General features: G+C 48.3%; 1 pseudogene across 1 annotated transcript; it reads left to right on the forward strand.

The window, feature by feature from the left end:
- Positions 1 to 2,699: 2,699 nt before the first annotated feature.
- On the forward strand, positions 2,700 to 3,321 carry LOC308578275 (barrier-to-autointegration factor pseudogene; annotated as a pseudogene). The gene has a single exon. The product of its transcript is annotated as a barrier-to-autointegration factor pseudogene (transcript).
- The last annotated feature ends 2,788 nt before the right edge of the window (positions 3,322 to 6,109 follow it).

Consider the following 6,109-nt stretch of genomic DNA (forward strand, 5'->3'; position numbering starts at 1 on the left):
TTGCCCCCTTTGAACAGTCATGGCTTCTCAAAGAATCCTGTGAACCTCAGTTAAGAGTACTGAGAATTGCTAGGAAACTCCCTTTTCCCCTCACAGAGTTACAATTCCCAAAGTTCCCATGGTAAAAGGATTGACTGTTAAACCACTCAGGGAATTGTAGCTATCAGAGGACTAGGGGTTTCCTAACAACTGCGGCACCCATAACAAATTGAAGTTCCCAAAATTCTTTGGGGAAATCATGACTGCTTAAAGCAATGTGATATTGCTTTAAACACATGGTGCAGTTGGGGCCTCATTTTACTTGCTAAAGAATTGTGTTGCTGGTGCTGTATACCCCACTGTGCCCAATAAACAATGGTGCCTTTCAATATATTTTCAGACTTGTCTCTCTCTTCTAGCAAAGTATTCTATGGCAGATGTTCATTAAATCCAGTTTGAGATTGCGCATCTGATAACATTATATAAGTACAGATGAACAGTCTGTGTATGTAACTAATAAAGCAGAATGTATTTTATAGAAATTGTGGATGTGTGTGAAATGTTTCAAAGCACCCTGCATGGCACCTAACAGTACCATGAAGCTAGTGTCTTCTTCTTTTTTTTTAGGCCAGCATCTTTCATGCATTTCGGTGTCAAAACATTTTTCAGAACCACATGCAGGAGACAGATTTTGATGCTGCCTCCTTATATACAGGTGAAACTCGGAAATTAGAATATCGTGGGAAAGTTCATTTATTTCAGTAATTCAACTTAAAAGGTGAAACTAATATATGAGATAGACTCATGACATGCAAAGCGAGATATGTCAAGCCTTTATTTGTTATAATTGTGATGATCATGGCGTACAGCTGATGAAAACCCCAAATTAACAATCTCAGGAAATTAGAATATTAAATAAAATCAGAAAAACAAGGACTGCAAATAGAGCCATATTGGACCTCTGAGAAGTAGAAGCATGCATATGTACTTAGTACTTGGTTTGGGCCCCTTTTGCATCAATTACTGCCTATCAGCCTGTGGCACTGCTGAGGTGTTATGAAAGACCAGGATGCTTCAATAGCAGCCTTCAGCTCTTCTGCATTGCTCGGTCTTATGTCTCTCATCTGTCTCTTGGCAGTGCCCCATAGATTCTCTATGGGGTTCAGGTCAGGCGAATTAGCTGGCCAATCAAGCACAGTAATCCCATGGGCATTGAACCAGGTTTTGGTATTTTTGGCAGTGTGGGCAGGTGCCAATTCCTGCTGGAAAATGAAGTCAGCATCCCCATGAAGAATGAAGTGCTCCAAAATCTCCTGGTAGACGGCTGCATTGACCCTGGACTTAATGAAGCACAGTGGACCAACACCAGCTGATGACATGGCTCCCCAAATCAACACAGACTGTGGAAACTTCACACTGGACTTCAAGCATCTGGCATTGTGTCCCTCCCCGTTCTTCCTCCAGACTCTGGGTCCTTGGTTTCCAAATGAGATGCAAAAGCTGTTCTTATCAGAAAAGAGATTTGCTCTATTTGCAGTCCTTATTTTGCTGATTTCATTTAATATTCTAATCATCACAATGATAACTAATAAAGGCTTGACATATCTTGCTTTGCATGTCATGAGTCTATCTCATATATTGTTGTTGTTTAGTCGTTTAGTCGTGTCCGACTCTTCGTGACCCCCTGGACCAGAGCACGCCAGGCACTTCTGTCCTCCACTGCCTCCCGCAGTTTGGTCAAACTCATGCTGGTAGCTTCGAGAACACTGTCCAACCATCTCGTTCTCTGTCGTCCCCTTCTCCTTGTGCTCTCCATCTTTCCCAACATCAGGGTCTTTTCCAGGGAGTCCTCTCTTCTCATGAGGTGGCCAAAGTATTGGAGCCTCAGCTTCAGGATCTGTCCTTCCAGTGAGCACTCAGGGCTGATTTCCTTCAGAATGGAGAGGTTGGATCCTCTTGCAGTCCATGGGACTCTCAAGAGTCTCCTCCAGCACCAGAATTCAAAAGCATCCATTCTTCAGCGATCAGCCTTCTTTATGGTCCAGCTCTCACCTTTTAAGCTGAATTCCTGAAATAAATGAACTTCTCCACAATATTCTAATTTTCCGAGTTTCACCTGTATACTGGCCACATTCACAAAACACACTTAAAACACTATTGTTTTAAATAGTCATGGCTTCCCTCAAAGAATCCTGGGAACTGATTTGCTAAGAGGGCTGATGTCAGGGAACTGACATCGGAGCTAGAGGCGGAGGGAAGGCTCTTAAATGATGCTGGAGAAGGGCCCAGCAGGGAGAGATGCAGCTCCGCAGATGGGGAAGCAAATCAGCGCAACACCAGGGATATAGAGGGGCTGATGGGGGAATCGGCGAGAGGGCTCCAGGACTCTTCACCGGACACCAGCGGGGAGAGCACGGGTCCTCCGCTACCCACGCCCACCCTGCACAGAAGACTTCCGCGCAGAGAGAGTAGGAGGAGACTGGGTGTCAAACAACTTTTATGTTGGAAAAGATTTAAGAAACGCCCACTGACGGATTCTGCTAGCGACTGAGGCAGCCACGAATTGAAGGGCTATGCAGACAGAAAAGTTTAACAAGGCAACATAACCAGGAGAGGCAGCAACTTACGCATGAGCAACCCCATACCCATTACAGCTGAGAACCCCTTTTCTGCTCCCAGAGCAGTTTATCAATCCCTCTTCACAGGGAACTCTGGGAATTGTAGCTCTGTGAAGAGACTAGTGGGTCTTCTAACAACTCTCAGCACCCTTTGATGGGAGCAGTGGTTGAGGCGAGAGAGCAGGCAGAGCTGCAGGCAACATGACCACCAGTCAGAAGCATCAGGACTTCATGGCTGAGCCCATGGGGGACAAGTCTCTTGGTACTTTAGCTGGCATTGGAGATGTACTTGGCAGGAAGCTGGAAGACAAAGGCTTTGACAAGGCGTACGTGGTTCTGGGACAGTTCTTAGTGCTGAAGGACCTCTTCCGCGAGTGGCTGAAGGACACATGCGGTGCCAACGCCAAGCAATCCAGAGACTGTTATGGCTGCCTGAAGGAATGGTGTGATGCTTTCTTGTGATTGTTGGCCAAAGCCTGGTGGATGCTGTGAGGGCTTTTGTAGTTGAATAGAGATTGTTTCTCCCCATCTCTCTCAGCACCTACTTCTTATAAACCTTCCAACATCTACACAAGCTGCTGAGGGCTATTGCTCCCAACACTGGGGCAGGGTGGGGGGAAGCCACGGCTGCCTTTTAATGTAACTGAATCTTTTTTCCTCCAGGGAGAGGATTGAGAAACATCAAATGTTCTAAACATCAAGTAGGTCGTTGTTTTTTACGTGGCTTTAATAGCACCCCCCCCCTCACTGTTAGGCCACCCAACTCCAGAACCAGACCTGCCTGCTAACAATAATGGAAGTTCCCCTACTACCTTTGTTTGAGCTCCAGTTAGACTGAGATTTACCCGTCAATTCTGAAGACAAAAGATGTTATTAGGATTATTACAGTGGTGCCCCGCAAGACGAATGCCTCGCAAGACGAAAAACTCGCTAGACGAAAGGGTTTTGCGGTTTTTGAGCTGCTTCGCAAGACGAATTTCTCTATGGGCTTGCTTCACAAGACGAAAACGTATTGCAAGTTTGTTTCCTTTTTCTTAAAACCGTTAATACCCAGGGTGCATTGCTTGAAGAGGTGCAGTTGCGACTTGACTTCGAGGAGCAACTCATAGCACGTGGTGTGGTAGTATTTTTTGAAGTTTTTGAAGACTTTGCTGCTTTTTGAAGCTTTCCCAAAACTTCTTTTGCAGCCATTTGGTAAGTTAAACTTTTAAAACTTTTTTGGGGGGTTTTGGATTTTGGGTTGGGGTGTTTGGAAATCAAGGACTTGGTGTTGGGGAGGGGTTTGTAAGAATCTGGAAGCTTGTGTGTTTTTTTCCTGCATTTTTTGTGACCATTGGGCCACTCTGCTGGTTTTTTTTTTAAAAAAAACTGGGTTTGAATTTCTGTGTGGTGGGTGGCTGGGGGAACAGTTGAGGAGGGGTTTGCAATAATTTGGAAGCTTGTGTGGTTTTTTCTGCATTTTTATGATTTTCTGTGACCATTGGGCCACTCTGCTGTGTTTTTTTTAAAAAAAATTCTGGGTTTGAATTTCTGTGTGGTGGGTGGCTGGAGGAACAGTTGGGGAGGGGTTTGCAACAGTTGGGGAGGGCCTGGGGGAACAGTTGGGGAGGGGGTTGCAACAGTTGGGGAGGGGGTTGCAACAGTTGGGGAGGGGGTTGCAACAGTTGGGGAGGGGCTGGGGGAACAGTTGAGGTTTTTGAAGACTTTGGTGATTTTTGAAGCTTTTCCAAAACTTCTTTTGCAGCCAATCGGTAAGTTAAAGTTTTAAAACTTGGGGGGGGTGGTTGGATTTTGGGTTGGGGTGTTTGGAATTCAAGGACCTGGTTCTGGGTTTGAATTTCTGTGTGGTGGGTGGCTGGGTGCTTTTGAATTTTTTGGAATTGAAGCACTGATTTATTTATTTTTGGGGGTTTGCGAAGGTAGGAGCTGTGCTGCCATGGGACCCAAGAAGACTGCTGCTGCAGAGGCCGGCGAGGGGAAGAAGGCGAAGGTTACGCTGGAAATGAAGAAGGAGATCATCCGGAAGCACGGCGGTGGAATGCGTGTGACAGACCTCGCCAGGGAGTACGGGAGGAATCCATCGACCATCGGGACCATCCTGAAGGTGAGGGAGAAGATCCTTGCGACTGATGCAGCCAAGGGAGTCACCAGGATCGTGAAGAACCGCCCAGCTGTTCTGGAGGAGGTGGAGAAGTTGCTGCTCATCTGGTTAGAAGAGAAGCAGCGTGTAGGGGACACAGTGACTGAGGCCGTCATTTGTGAGAAGGCCAAGGCCTTGCACGCAGACCTCGTCCGGGAACAGCCAGGAACCTCAGGCGAGCCAGAAGTCTTCAAGGCAAGCAGAGGCTGGTTTGACCGGTTCAAGACAAGATCTGGAATCCACAGCGTGGTCAGGCATGGAGAGGCTGCAAGTTCTGATGTTTCTGCGGCTGAAGACTTTGCAGCGGAGTTCCTGGAGGTTGTGACGACGGAGGGCTACGTTCCACAGCAGGTCTTCAACTGTGACGAGACCGGGCTGTTTTGGAAGAGGATGCCCAAAAGGACTTTCATCACACAGGAGGAGGCCACGTTGCCTGGCCACAAGCCCATGAAGGACCGTCTGACCCTGCTCTTCTGTGCCAACGCAAGCAGCGACCTGAAGATCAAGCCCCTGCTGGTGTACCACTCGGAGAACCCACGGGCCTTCAAGAAACACAAGGTCGACAAGGAGCAGCTGAGTGTCATGTGGCGATCCAACAGTAAGGCTTGGGTCACACGTGTGCTGTTTGTGGACTGGGTCAATCTTGCTTTTGGCCCTGCTGTCAAACAGTACCTGCTGGACAACGACCTGCTGCTGAAGGCTTTGCTTCTGATGGACAATGCTCCTGCTCATCCTAAAGGCCTTGAGGAGGACTTGTTGGAGGAGTTCAGCTTCATCAGCATCATGTTCCTGCCGCCTAACACCACGCCACTGCTCCAGCTGATGGATCAGCAGGTCATCGCCAATTTCAAAAAACTCTACACCAAGGAGCTTTTCAGGCGATGCTTCGAGGTGACTGATTGCACCACCATCACCCTGCGGGAATTCTGGAAGGACCACTTTGACATCGTCACCTGCTTGAAGATGATCACCACGGCCTGGAATGGGATCAGCCAGAGAAATTTGAATTGCGCTTGGCGCAGCCTGTGGCCGGACTGCGTGGCACCAAGTGACTCTGATGCACCAGAGTCAACAGTGGTGCAGGACATTGTTGCCTTGGGGAGGACCATGGGCCCTGGAGGTCACAGAGGAGGACATCAGCGAGCTGGTGGAGGAGCACGACCACGAGCTGACCACCCAGGAGCTGGTCGAACTGCAGGCAGAGGCTGCGCAGGAGCAGGCCTCGCTGGAAGAGGAGGAAGCAACTGAGGAATGGCCGTCCTCCAAAGAACTGAGGGACATTTGCCTGAAGTGGAAGGATGTGCAGGCTTTTGCACAGCGGCACCACCCTGACAAGCACGTGGCACATGACCTCGCGAACACTTTTGATACG

This window comes from Podarcis bocagei, assembly GCF_964188305.1.
Source record: "Podarcis bocagei genome assembly, chromosome: W".
Classification (NCBI taxonomy): Eukaryota; Metazoa; Chordata; class Lepidosauria; order Squamata; family Lacertidae; genus Podarcis; species Podarcis bocagei.